This window comes from Botryllus schlosseri, chromosome 13 (genome assembly GCF_051294905.1).
Source record: "Botryllus schlosseri isolate E-star chromosome 13, Bs_hap1, whole genome shotgun sequence".
NCBI lineage: Eukaryota > Metazoa > Chordata > Ascidiacea > Stolidobranchia > Styelidae > Botryllus > Botryllus schlosseri.
In genome coordinates, this window is record NC_137248.1 from 18944091 (window position 1) to 18958911 (window position 14821).

General features: G+C 39.6%; 1 long non-coding RNA gene across 1 annotated transcript; it reads left to right on the forward strand.

Annotated features, from left to right (window-relative positions):
- The first annotated feature begins 8406 nt into the window (after positions 1-8406).
- Positions 8407-14384, forward strand: LOC145453951 (uncharacterized). Its single transcript, XR_013919984.1, has 3 exons — positions 8407-8562; positions 11561-11682; positions 13724-14384. It is a non-coding gene; the product is annotated as an uncharacterized LOC145453951 (long non-coding RNA).
- Positions 14385-14821: the final 437 nt, after the last annotated feature.

Below are 14821 nucleotides of genomic sequence, written 5' to 3' on the forward strand. Positions count from 1 at the left end.
TAATAAAACTGGTGCAAATTCGTTTCAAATAAATAACAATATCTCTCGAGTCAAGGGAATTATGAAGGCTAGGGATTGTAAAAGAGTGCTACTTCTCGTTCCAACATGCTAGGCAACCCTTCTTGACATAGGTGAACTGTAGAATTCCTTTAGTATTTATTTATACATAAAATCTGTACTTACTGCAGCTACATTTGCCATCAGGAGTTTTGGAAATTCTGGATTTGAAAAATTAGCATTTATGGTGGAACGTATCCCATAATTATTACCAAAAAACTCAAATAACTTCGCTTCCACTGGTTGGAATCGGTTCAAATTTATTTTTTCATCGTTTTTGTAGACAATGTATCAATTTCACGAGGTAGCCAGTAAAATTGAAAATAAAAAAAAATCACATATTTTTTCATGAATTCGAAATTTTAAAACTCCACGAAATCGGCGATTATCGGTTGGAATTGATTGAAATTTGGTTTACATCGTTTTTTCAGGCAACCTGACGATTTAATCGAGTAGCCCGCAAGATTTGACCAAAAAAGTTATTTTTGAACCACCCTATCGCTTATACTCCAGTCTCTCTTGATGTCATGTGAAATGATGAAATGTGACCGAATGGGATCGACCTCTGGGGCGTCACAGCAGATGCACTGAGATTCCGAGCTACACAGTGGTTTCCAATCGTTTTATATATATACCGAGACAAATATATACCGAGCGGGGTAGTGTGACGGTGAAGCGTCCGGCTTCTCGGTCGGTAGGTCGTGGGTTTGATCATCTTCCAGGTCAGATCATAGACTCGAAAACTGGTGTCCGCAGCTATCCTGCTAGGCCAGTGGTTCTCAATCTTTTTGACCTCGCACCACCCTTTGGAAATGAAAAATAGTTTGCGGCACACCTGCACCGTGGTTCTGAACTTTTTTTGCCTATGGCACCTGCAAACTACCAGAATACTTTAGCAGCACCCAATTCAGTAGTAACGTGACTAATGTGATCACCTCTGCAGTCAATCCAAAATGATTATGTAAAAATTGAACAGTTCTAGCGAAAACAAAACAGATGTATTGTATTTCATCACAAACAAGGTCAGTACGAAATTTGAGCTTGATTTCTAGCGCATATAATTTTACTGTCTGGACGCACATTTGATAATGCTGCTCTCATCTCTTCTTCAACAGCAAGTAACCTCTCCCTTTTTGGTCTTTATGTTGACCAGAACGGAAATCCGGTCTAGCTCAGATACGACGTGGAAAATTGAAGTAAAATCACAATTGCCTTTTCTCAAAGGCAAGGAAATTCCTTCTGGATTTTATTCCAAATTTCATTGAGAACCATCTCATTGTTGTACCATAACTTCAAGTTTCCGTTATTACGGATGTCAATCAGCTCTTCTTCCTTCTCTTTGAGATTCAAAGTAAAATTGGTTTCTTGAGGCAAAAATGGGTTTCTTACCCATGCATACTGCATAGTTTTCTGTGACTAGTGTTTCGAAATAAGTGTTTATTTTTTCATGCGAAAATTTGAGATGCTGATGAACTACTGGCGCGATGTCCCTGTTATTCGTTTCGGAGAAATGAGAGAACTTTCTACAAGCTCCTGCTTCTGCTAGTACTGACCACACTTTTAATTTCTTTCTTGCCATGCTCCAATTTTGTCTGTTGAAAATAAAAGATTTCATTATTGCCTTGCATACTGAAATTAGTCTTATTTAGGGAGTCAAATATATCTACCAAATATGCTATAATATCTCTGGACATGTCCCAATTAGCCTACGTCTCGGAAGCGCATCATTTGACGTGAAAATCGTTTTCAAGTCATCTGCAGCTTTGGTCCCAAACTTTTTTTTTACAATTCCAGTGCAAGCCGGGGGAATAACTTTCTCCGCTTGATTGTGAGGCTTTAAATTTTTAGCTGGTACCTCTGCTACCACATAACTGGCCTGTTGCGATCTCGTGAAAACTTCTAACGTTTTGGTAAACGACTTGGATAAAAGCCTCAGCGGCGAGAAAGTGTGTTGACTGATATAATTTGATCAACCTTACTTCTCAATTCTCATATTCGTCGCCGTATAATACAACATGGTTCTACAAGCCTACATTTTAACGGATATGCCGGCACGCTACCGTACAATCGTATTGTGGCTTGCTATGTTTGTACTTCGAATTTGTAAACACGAACGCCACTTCCAAAGGAGTTCATTTCTCGCTGGTGATTGGGGAGACAATGACATTTAGAAAACTGCATTAGGCAGACTTGGACAACTAGAAAATTTTCAGCTTTTCTGAATTAGATTAGAATTAGAATTAGAGCTCCACAGTTTTTTCAAACTAGATTAGAATTATAGAATTAGAGCTACACCAGGGGTTCTCAACCTGGGGGGCGCGCCCCCCTTGGGGGGCGCGGGAGGCTCTCAGGGGGGGCGCGAAAAATTGACGAAGTCAGTATAGGGGGGGGCGCGAGAAATTGACAAAGTCAGTATAAATTGTACGTGTCCGAACATATTTCACATCCATTATGAGAAGACGATTAATGAAGATGAAATTTATTCCATATTCAAGAAAGCTTGCAAAATACAAACTCTAGCAACCGCGCTCAACGGAGTATAGTCTGATTTCATCTTCCTTTGAGCAAATTTTTGAAATTCTTTAGAGATATAGAGAGCAATTCCCACGTGTAAGTCATTCATTGCTTCATAGCTTTAACAGTAGCCTAAAGCTTGTCGCACTGGGCAGCTCTTGTTAGTAGCTTGCGAACTGCACTGCCTAAGACAGACTTAGATGCAACATAGGTTGCCCGGTTTCGCCCTCAATTAGGCTATAAATCAACACAATTTAATTAATTTCCAAAACTGATCAAATTTAGCCTGGCAGGACAGAACGACGCCTTGCTCTCTGTACTCACTACCAGCATCAGGATTAGTCTCAGGGTGACCTACCTTGAAATTAATTAATGGATGTCTTGTTCAATGTTTTTTTGTTATTTTCAAACAAAGTTTGGAGAAATTTGTCAGCAATGTAAAAGACCCAACAACCGGAATGCAGATTCAAAATTGATATACCTTATGTATACTATTAGATCAGGGGTGGGCAGCCTCCGGCCGTAGAAGGGAGTTTGAGCGGCGGTCGACGCCTAATTCAATTAGTATGTGTGCAAATTGCAATTACGAATTCACTCCCGCATTTTCGAGAGATTTTAATTATTCTTGAAATTTTCTTCGCCCTCCGCGCAATTCAACAAGACTTCATTTTTCGATTTTAATGCGGTAGCGCCCTTCTTAATCTGTGCCGGAATAGGAATTGGCAAGAAATAACAATTCGTTCGCGGCCCTGAAAAATGTTCGCGCTCCGCGCGAATATATGCACCTCCCGCCAACTATTCATGACATTGCCACTCGCGATTTCGGTGCGTACAATAGGCCATTGTGAAAAGTAGAATAGCCTGGAGTTTACCTGGAATGGATATGGACAGTTTACCATAGGAATTTTGCGTCCAGATCGTTCATTGCGGCTATGCGCAGGAATGCGACCTTAGGCTACATAATTAATCGAAATGCGGCCATGATTATCAAAAACGTCGCCCACCTCTGTATTAGATGATGTGTTCTTTTTGACATGACGATAAATGCAAGGGGGGTCAGGGGGGGCGCGAGTTTTTTCACCATCTCCAAGGGGGGCGCGTGTCAAAAAAGGTTGAGAACCACTGAGCTACACAGTTTCTCCAAATTAGGTTAGAATTAGCATTGATCGAAGCAACACAGCTTTTCTCAAATTAGATTAGAATTATAATTAGATCGACTAAGCTTTTTCCAGATTAGATTAGAATTAGAGCTACTTAGTTCGCAGAAACTTGGAAATTGAATGAAATTGTATATGGGAAATGAATACAGCAAAATGCAGTTCACATCAAATCACAGTGCGTGGTGCAAAAGGCCGTGAGGCGATAAGCGCCACATATCTTTGTTTAATAAACAACAACAACAACAGTGCATTCCCATAACCATGAGAATGGTTAACTTCTGTACACCAAGCTTGGCTTGATTTTTACTATACTTTAATGAAATATTACTTCTTTTATGGTAACCGTGGGCATCACCCAAGTTAATATTATTATTATTATTATTACAACACAGTGGCGCTTATCGCTTTTTCAAGCTATGTGCTGCCACGACATGAATTGTGATAATGTTCATAGTGTCTTTGCCTTTCGTAATCTTGGGGACGGCTTTCATTCTCTTCTCACAGTCAATCTTCAGTCACCCTCACTACCACGCGCCCCCAGCGTTGTCTCAGCTGCCGACTTGTAGCACGGCTCACTTTTCGGTCTGGGCTTTTCAACGCACTACCGTAGTAGTGGGATAGGCGATGAGGAGCCCAGAGAAACCTCCGACACGTAGATGCCCAGTCAACAAAATGGAAAGCGATCGCCCGGCGTATTTTGCGCATTCAATGTCAAAATGATGCTTCAAAAGATACACTTTTCGCACTTCAGCTGCAGACTCATTAACCCTTTAGTTGCCGTTCATTAACCCTATCGCTACTGCAGCTTACAACCACTAGTAACCCAATCGCTACCTGAATCATTGTTGCTTTCTGGCAGATATATTAACCTTATGTTGCAAGACATCACATTTTGACAATATATTTTCATTATCATGTTAGTTATAATAAAATCCACCACGAGCATACATTCAAAATACCGGTCAAATACAGACAGACAGTCATATAAAATGCATAAAACGACACATTGATTTCAGTCGAGATACAGAGAGATGTTCTTTCCGGGACAATTTGATACAACTATTCCTGTTCTTGAATTGAAATGCAGACAAAATCTGGTTTATCAAACAAGTCTGTGCCTTGGCGGGAAGAATAGGGTCAAGGCAACGCGGAGCAACCATCAGCAGCCAGCTCACTGTGTGGGACGCTAACTTCATTCAGAGCCCAATTGTGAATGATAAAACCCACGTTTAGGCTTGGCTTGGTCTCTGGTATCTGGAGTAATTCCACTGGCCTCATATTCATCGATGTACAGCAAGCGAGATAACAGTAGTGACAATCGGCTGATCAAGGACATTGTCGCTGCAGGCTGAACCAATGCTTAGAGAACGATATTTTATGAACTGTTGCCTTCGCCAACGCTGCATTTCTTTCAATTCACCATCAGACGTATACTGATATTTGGGCATATCGCAGTCACTTCATGGCTTCAGTCTCCATCGTAAAATAAAGGCTAAATATAGCAATAAAATAACTCACAGATTAACTGAAATGAGTATCACAAATTTTAATCCGAAATTATTACAAGATACAGTATTTGGCTGAACAGTTGAAATGGCAACCGTTGTAACGATTGTAAATTCAGTCACAGATAATGCAGACAGAGAAAATAGATGGTTGAGCATATTCCATGTTTCGTTAATATACCTAGCCAACATTAATGAATGCACTAACAAATGATGTCAAAGCCATAATCACAACAAGTCAAGATCCGGCGCGCAGTAACGACACTCTTCCGCGGTTTACATTAAAATATATATCAACAAATCCGTAGTACGCATAACGGTCAGAGCACTTGACAAGTATCACGCTGTTCACTGCCGCCAACCTGACACTTCAGGCCACGGAAAAGTCAAAGTCAGCATTTATATCAAGTCCTATTTTACAAGCCTAACGCAAACAAGCAATTAATATGACTGATCTGCTATTCGAAAGACCATTTCACTACCAATGCACATCTAAGCAAGCATGTGAAAAATCTCAAAAATAACCCGAACTATCTCTTGCTCCACTTAACTCAACTAAGAACTTCATTCATATTCCCCTCCATCGCGACAGTCTCGGAAATACAATTCGCCGGTACGATAATTCAAACTTCAAGTGTGCAGCGGTAAACAACATCCGATGACTTATGACATCACAATCACTCCACGCTCAAGTGCTCACGAACCTGGAAAAGCCAGGCAGAAGAAACGTCACGTTGAAGCCGCGTGATAATCAAGCGCAATTTGATTGGTTAATTACACTGACACCAATCTCGCTGGCCGACCGACGGAAAGGAGAACAATCGATCTTCTGAATTCGAGAGCGATCAGCTTTTGTACATCAAAGGTGCCGCCTCACTGTAGTGTCAAAACGGTTGCGTTCACTTCTCTCCTGCACTTTCTTCGCCTGTTTCGGCATTGAATGTACACACTTTTGTTGACTGGGTGTTGGTCAGAACCGGGATTCGAAACAACATCCGTGACGTCGTGACTGCAGTGCGTAACCAACTGCGCCACTAGTAGATTAGAATTATTTTGCGCATAAATTCAAAATTTCGGGGAAATCGCTCGCGGCACACTTGCGAGACGGAAATGGCTGGTTGGGAATTACTGTGCAGCATCCATGGATAGCATGAAGGAGAAAAAACAACGGGTGTGCAGACTTAACCTTACACGGTCGTATCGCATCTCCATCGTCAAAGCATCTCGATGCTGCAGGCGAAAAAAGAATATCATCTCTCTCTATAAATATAAATATATAGATTATATCGCCAAAGTATATTCAGACCTCGTCGATTTCACTAGTTTATATCGTTTTGTAATCGTGGAAATGGTTCATTGATGCGTAAAAGTCCGATGATCTTGGATATGGCGGATAGACAGGATTAACAAGAAATCAGCATTCTCACTTTATTTACTGAGACCTGATTGGGATCGTGTGAAAATTGTGATTTGCATCCCTTCACTTCTTCCGATATGACAATATGAAAATACATCTGGGAACTTTGAATGTCACGCACCACTGCAAACATCTGAGCAGCTGTGTTTACATAGCTCAGTGGCTGCAATATGTTATGATATTATCTTCGCAGCAGCAGTTGAGCGACTGTAATCCTAGTGCTTACTTTTGATGCTCGCAGTGGTGATCTGGCATTATTAACCTATTTTACCCAATGCGTTACTCAAATTTAGGTTACTCTCTGGATAATTTACGGTATTGTGCTAAAATCCCCGCTTGCAAGTCAGCCGCAGATGATCTATTTATGTTGTTTGTTTTCTTCTGCAGATGAGCTGGATTCAAAAATAGTAGGCCTTTTGTACAAGTACAATGAGTGAAATGAGACGGAGGGCTACTCCAGATATCCTTTTCTGCGACTTTGACCTGTCAATTTCGATTGGCTAAACTTTCCAGGATTTATAGAAAAGATCAACCTAGAAATATCCATCAATTCTACAGCAATTGGAGTGGAGTGGAGGTATGTTTTCGTATGTCCGAATATATTCGGGTGTAGAGTACTTCTTTTGTGACAACAACATCCCATCACGAATTAGTGTACCCCATGAACATATTAGAGTCGAGTCTTTTTCACTTAGCCACTTAGTCAAGACCGCGAACAAGGTGGGGAGCAATTGGTCAAGTCCAAGTCATGGTGTTGAGACTGGAGTCTAAGTCATAGCGTTCAGCTCACTATTCATTATAGAGTTCAAGATCGGTTCGACATACTGCTGTGAATATCTAGGGCGGGATCTCAAACATGCGGCCGGCGAGAACATTTTGTGCGACCCCGTGCAAAAACAATTTTATTGAAATATTTCAAAATGTGATTTTTTCGTGCCAGCCGTGAATCACTGCAATAATAAATCACGTTTTCACGATTGGTCTTGAACGTCAGTGTGCCAGGTCCAGTCAAATGAGTCCTACTTGGAAAGACATTGAATGCCCCCATTATTGATGCTGCCGCCTGTAGCGTCATCAAAAACTAGGAAATTGACTGACAAGCAAATTTGAGTTTGAACCCCGGCTGCTTTAGGTTTAGAGTGTTATCAAAGACTGGCATTCTTAATATACTCTGTTTTCGCACTCCTAACATGTCTAGGCTATTCAAATAGATAAACTTAGGTTTCCGTGCCTATTTTTCAAGTAGGCCTATCAGTCCTGATGCACGAGACTTGGATCAATGTAATGTGGAATGTCTCAAGTCGAGTTATGCGTAATGACTCGAGTACAAGTCGAGTCAATATACAAATTGACCTCAGTCGAGTCTAGTAATTTTCCATTTTCAAGAAAATGAATCGAGTCAACGGAAAATTGCGACTCGAATTCGGCCCGAGTCATTACAACCCTAGGTGAAATTAGGCTTGGGGCTAGGTTAGGATAGGACTAACCCCCAACCCTGTGTTATGATATCCCAACTCTGAATCCTAAACTAATTATAAACGCCATAGATTTTGACATATTCATTGGGAATCCTGAGTGGTGGTTGTTGTGTCGTTGTGGATAAGAAAGGACACTAGACCCGGCCCATATTTTCTGGTTGAACTCCACTGCACACATATTGCACCTGTTCTTATACGGAGTAAAATATCAAGTAGACCTATTCAAACATCCTTGTCTCTGTATTGAGGTCCAGTTTTTTTTCAATAGCTTGGATATATTAGACTAATATTGAAAGGTTGGTGATGGAATTATAACTGTTGCAGGCTATTGTAGAAGAACATCACCAACAACAGAAGAATTCATGACTGAATGAGTTGTTGCTTATTGAGCTTTCGCGTCTCGTAGTTGCGTTAAGTGGCTTCAGAATAAGGTGAAATCTTTTCTTTGCTGCCATTGCGCTTAATTGCTGTTCACACTAGAATATGTCGGCATGCTTATTAATGTTTACATGTTCATCTGTTGCATCCACCGAAAACCAATATGTTATGGATGAAGCGAACCCCTGAAAGGTTCTGGCTCATGTGAACACAAATGTGAACACGAACTATGACGTCATAAACATAAATCATATTTTACCTTCCTGTCTGTGTTTCTGTGTATATAGGACAGTGGTGGGCAAGCTACGGTTTTTGCGGCCCTCGAAAGCCCCCAAGAAACATTTTTCAAATATTGATAAAATGCGTACTAAAAATCTAATTATTGCAGCGACATCACTAAACTTTTTCTTCATATCTTTCACCATGACAACAAATAAGTTATTGTCTTATTATAAATAAGAAATGACATAATTTGGTCCACGAGTGTGACTTTAAATTGGCAACTCCAGCAACTTTATTACTTTTAGTAGGCTACTACACTTGGAAAAACCGATTCACGCGTTAGGTGGATTCATCCTCGATATCTGTAGAAGTATTTTATAGTTATATTATTCATATATTGTAGAAGCGTATTTAAAGATAACATGGTTATGATGCTATCAGCATTGTGTTTCCAGCAAATCTGTGAACAGGTCGTAGCTCACTGATTCAAATTTAAATCCTGTTTTAAAATTCGGCGCAACCGACTTTAGCACCTAATTTTGGCAATTGAGGACGACTAGCTTATAAATTTTTTCAATGGTTCTGGCGCATGTACGTTATCATCAAATCAATGTTTGGTTTGTTTTAAATATAGCTTACATATATATTATCTCCACATTTCCTCGGTCGTTATATAATCAAATCAAAATATTGCGGTCTGGCTAATAATCTCAATATGGTGCGGCCCGCGAATAGATTCAGATGTTGAATGCTTCGCTGGAGCCAAAAAATTTGCCCACCCCTTGTATAGGATATTGCCACAGTAGCAGTCATTAAAGGGACACCGCACTCTAAAAATGATGTGATCTCAGATTGGAAGGCCACCGTAATGGAGCTGCATGTTATTGAAATTTCCACAAAAACTTCATGCTCCAGCAGTCACGCAGAGATCAAACTTTATATAGTTGCTAGCCGAAGTTGTGAAGGAAATATGTCGGCCACGCCAAGGTGGTTTAGATACCGTGTTCAACGGAAGATGTCCAGTCAGGAGGTTTATGTCAAAATCGGGCCTAGTGTATTCTATTTCTTTAGGGCAGAAATAGATCATGTCCTATTCTTATGTATAAAACATTGTTTATGTATAAAACATTGGTAGACATTTTATTTCGTTTTGCCCTTCAATTTGAGACCACATCAATTTTAGAGTGCAGTGCCCCTTTAATGAGAGAACACTTGGCGAGAAATGGGATCTATATATGATGAATTGCTTTCATCGAATTGTCCTATCATGATTGAGATCTCTATTTGGTTAAATTCGACAGATCTGGTTAGTTTTCATCAAAAATACACAAATTATTCTCAACCACTATCATTGGGCTGTTCTGAGAATCTTCTGTGCGTGGTAACAATTTCACGGTAGGGCATCAAATATCATTTGTGGCTCCACCTGGAATGGTACTGTGCAGGAATATAAGCTCATGATCTCGCTCTCGACCGAGGGTTCTTTACCGCGGACTAATTTTAAGGGTGCATGACGGGCCAATGTTTCAATTACAACTATAAGCACTTAGCTGTGATAGCGGCAACGCACCCGACGTAGTAGGATATTTCAAGCAATATTCTCAAGAACATTTTCGCCCATTCTAGGTTTATCAGTGTGGGGTGCTGGATTTCCTTTTTTGCTGTCACTATCGCAGTAGTGACTGGCAGAGAGTGATTAGAAGTTGCAATGCAAGAGATTCTGATCAAAGATGCGAAGAAAGTGTCCACAGTGCAGGATATTGGTTCTCAACTTTTTTCACCTCAAGGCACCATCTGAATTGGGAGCAATAGCTTGTGGCACCCGCACACTTTTTGTACCCGGAGTCGAAGATTTGGGAAGCTGATAACTAAAAAGGAAGTCATCGTCACTTTCAGTCAAACGTCAATATCACGGCCGGGCCTTTATAGCACTTCATAAGCTTCCCAAATGCTAATAAGAATTTAGATATCCTTAATATGTGTTATATCTCGATGACCTCATTTACTCATGGCACCTTTTAGCAGTCCTACAAACACCTTGGTTGACAACCACTTGTATACCGTACTTCCATTCCTCGGTTCGATTGTGAATTTCACCCTAACACTAACAAATATCCCAGCCACTGTGATTCTGATAGTTGACAAATATTTTTCTACTAGAAATCCAGCTGCATAACGTGAACCAATACTCCTGAGTCCTGATGCAAATTTGTTCAGTGGCCTAAAGTTCTTCGTGTGTCCCTGACAAGGTTGTAACCAAGTCACAAGGTTCCGAGTCACAAGTTAATCTCACTTTTATAGTTTTGACTCGAGTCAAGTCGAGTCATTTTCAATTCACCACCGAGTCAAGTCCGAGTCCAAGTCAGTGTGTAGGTAGAGGGTCGAATCCGAGTCATAGGGTCACTGTTCAGTTTTGAGTTCAATCAGGTTCAACCCACTTTCTTCAACTCTGTTCTAGTGATATAGATGGCTCGCATTCATAATATCGTAATTTTCTTCACTCCTAACAGTTTCTGGCCCTATTTGTCCAAGTATCAGGACTGATGGACAAAATACCAATAAAGTGGTGACTTTACTATTCTTCGAAATTACAATGAAATGTCTGTCTTGGCGGTCCTAGTTTCGAGTCATGTGACTTGGTTCGAATCATGCACAATGACTCGAGTAGCCTACAAGTCGAATTAATACAAAAATTGACTGGAGATGAGTCGAGTCACCCAAAAATCGTCCGCCTCGAGTCATTGCAACCTTGGTCCCCGACTACTGCTGTGACTGTAGCAGTGACTTGCCGTGTTCACTGTTCATGATCTCATTTTGTTTTCCATCCAGGCATCTCAGGTTCTCTCCCAATCCACTTTGTGAATACCGATGAGGTTTACAGATGAGCTGCCTTTAAGCTCTTCCGCAAGACTTCTCGCCGTGATGTGATGTTGATCAGAGAATATCGCACAGTAAGTTTTTAGAATTTTTATAAATGCATGGTATGCAGCGCATGCATAAATTGAATTCAAATCCTGATTTACGGTATAAAATTTCAAGTCTTTCGGTCAAATACTTCTATCATCCACGATGCTTATGCTGATATTTTTCCGTATAGCATGCACACTGGGCGAAGCGTGAATATGACCCCAAATTTAGAATAATACACTGCCTTGGAAAGCATTAATTTGCAGATATTTAAATTATTACTTTCAAGTAGCTAACACTGATATCAATCAATTCCTTGCCTCACTTATGCAAATACACTATGGAACGGAATTAACTTTTCATTAAAAATAAGTCAAGGAAACAACCTAATCTCATTAATGCAAGACCGATCACTACCCCCTTCCCTTCACTTACCCAGGACATAAACAAACCAGGACTCGCTCTGAAATCATCTCATTATTTTTTGCATAATCAAATTAAGTTTGTATAAGTCGTTGTAACTTGTGATGTGTAAGCGTGGATATAGTCCTTTACTTTTGCTGCATATCACATGTAAAGTAAATGAGATAGGGAAACGCTGATTTGCTAGTTCATAATCACGAACGGAAATTTGCACGGCAATGTGACGACTACGGTATCCAATTTCCCAGTTATGATTTGCATAATATACGGGTATACTGGTACCGGGTTGTTGCTCTTCATGCTTTCTGTCGACTGTTCGACCTTGGGCAAGCAAAGAAATCCATCCTGATTATAGCAGCTAATCAATAAGGAAAAAGAAAACTGGAAATATGGACGACCTCAATGAAAACAAAGATCTAAATCATGAGTTGGTTTTATTGTCTCGTTCTTTTGGCTGTCGGCATTCTAAATTACTCATCACTCTCGCGAAACAAATCAAGGACAGATCTCAACCTCAAATAGTATGAAAGAATTTATCCTGCTTCTGGAAATGCCCTCTATTGGAATCGACGTCAGTATTCCCTTGTATGTTTCATATACTGAACTTGGTGTCTCGAAAAAAAATAATCTTATTATTCATCACTGCCGCTAGTATTTCATGTTTTGCTGGTCCAATCCAATGCGTGCTCTGGTAAATTTTGTTAATCTTGCTTGGATTTAATGAAAAATTAACCCTGATTTTAATCATAACCTGAACTGCATGAACTGAGATTCAATTTTGTAATGCATTTGCATTTGCAAAATATCTGTCAACATCTAAACAGCATATGACTACACTACAATTATTTCATAGGGGTAGATTTTTGTACCATGGATTTTCATTTGACGTATAGTGTAAGACATAATTTTTTAGAGTTGATAAAGTGGAGAGTTTTTTTCAATTCCATCACCACAAGTCCACAATAATTCATTATTGGCTTCAACTAAAATTCCGTGATGATCTGTTGTATCCACTTTAGTTAAGTCTGGATAGGTAATGCACCTCAATCTTGCAACTTAACCCGTTCGACTTGTGCCATGATGGCCTCAATAACGCTATGCATCAATTGCATCATGTTATGACTAATTCTCATGATAATCATAATCGTTTTTGTGTAATTTTGTAATAATACTGTGATGAGCATGTATAGTAAAAGAATACCTAATCAGTACGTCATCCTGCTTTCTAGGTTTTGGCTAACAGTGCACTAGAAGCTAGTCCAATAGTTTAAATCATTACCGTAGCCTACTATATTGTTTGTCAAGAATAGAAAAAGGCATTTGACACTGTTGTCAAAGCTCGTCTCTAGATGTAGTCTTTCGTATTTGAATGTATCTCTTCTGGATGTTGATATAACTTTGATGTCACATCAGGACACTGATTCAGTGTGACTTATCTTGATGTGGGCAAAAAGCAACCATATCCAAAATTTAATTACTCGTATAATAATATGTCATTGTCATATTTTGATTTTAACAATGACATAGCCAAATTCCAGCATAGTTTTATCAAATCTTGGCGCACTGTGTAGTAATATATTGTGTTGTTGTATAGGAATAATTCCTATGTTCTATGACATTGATATTTCCTCTTCTTTATCGATCTGGTATGTCTTGTTTCAGAATTCTAGATGAACATGAGTTTAAATCGGGTATGGCACAAAAGGAAGAGTAAAGCTTGAAATTTGTCAAAGGACAGATCTTCATATATCATCGTGCAAGACCTCTGAGAACTCCACTAGGATAAAAAGCCTTTTAATCCGTTCAACACTATGGGGAGTAAATTCGTTCATTTGATTTTCCTACATTCAAAGTCATGGGGCGATGGCTCCAAAATTCGTACTCACTTATTTAACATTATACAAGATAGTGTTGACTGAATTTTGCTGCACGTTATGAGCAAGTATCAGTATCCACCTCATCCACCATCAAATCCAAGTTCCGGTACGAGTGAAATAAAAATATATGTTGTCTACAGATACCAAGTTTGTCAAGGTATCCGTCAACATAACTTAGTAGTAGACGGGATATTTTGAATGGTCCGTTGACAGTGGTCGTATTCTGCCAGTTCGCACCGGCTTTGTAGAACCATATTTTAAAATTTTATGTAATCATCGAACCTGTTATCATTACTGGTTACTGTCAATTACTTTTGTAACTGAAAGTTTGACTTTTTGATAGAACCGTGGACAGATGAGCATGGGATATAATAGCATGTGACACTCGAGTTGTTGGTTACATTTGCAGTTAGGGTTAGGTTGGGTATCGATTTCTGGATAGGTTAGGGTTAATTTCTGGTTGAGGGTTAGTTTTGCGGTAATAAAGTTACAAACTCAAGCGTCACACGCTATATATCGCATGCTCAACTCTTGATTTCCATTGTGTCTCATGCTACGGTTGGAAAAATGCTACAGTGGCATTGCTAATGTTTGGAGTTGAATCCCTTAGGTATGCAAGTATATTCAGCCCCTCGGTGACTTTCTTATACAAAAGTCTAAATTGTTTAAATTACATATCGATGTGAAACATACGGCGGTATGTAGTGTGCCAGAGATATTTTTAATGCTGTTTTTAGAGATTTTTACTTATCGTGGTGTGTACTGCATCAAAAATATGTATACAGTTGTTGATATACAATGTTCTTTCCAATTCTCTACTAGTTGCTGACGATTACCCCTGACGAGTGTCAGCCGAAAATATTCGGGTTCATTTCGATATGAA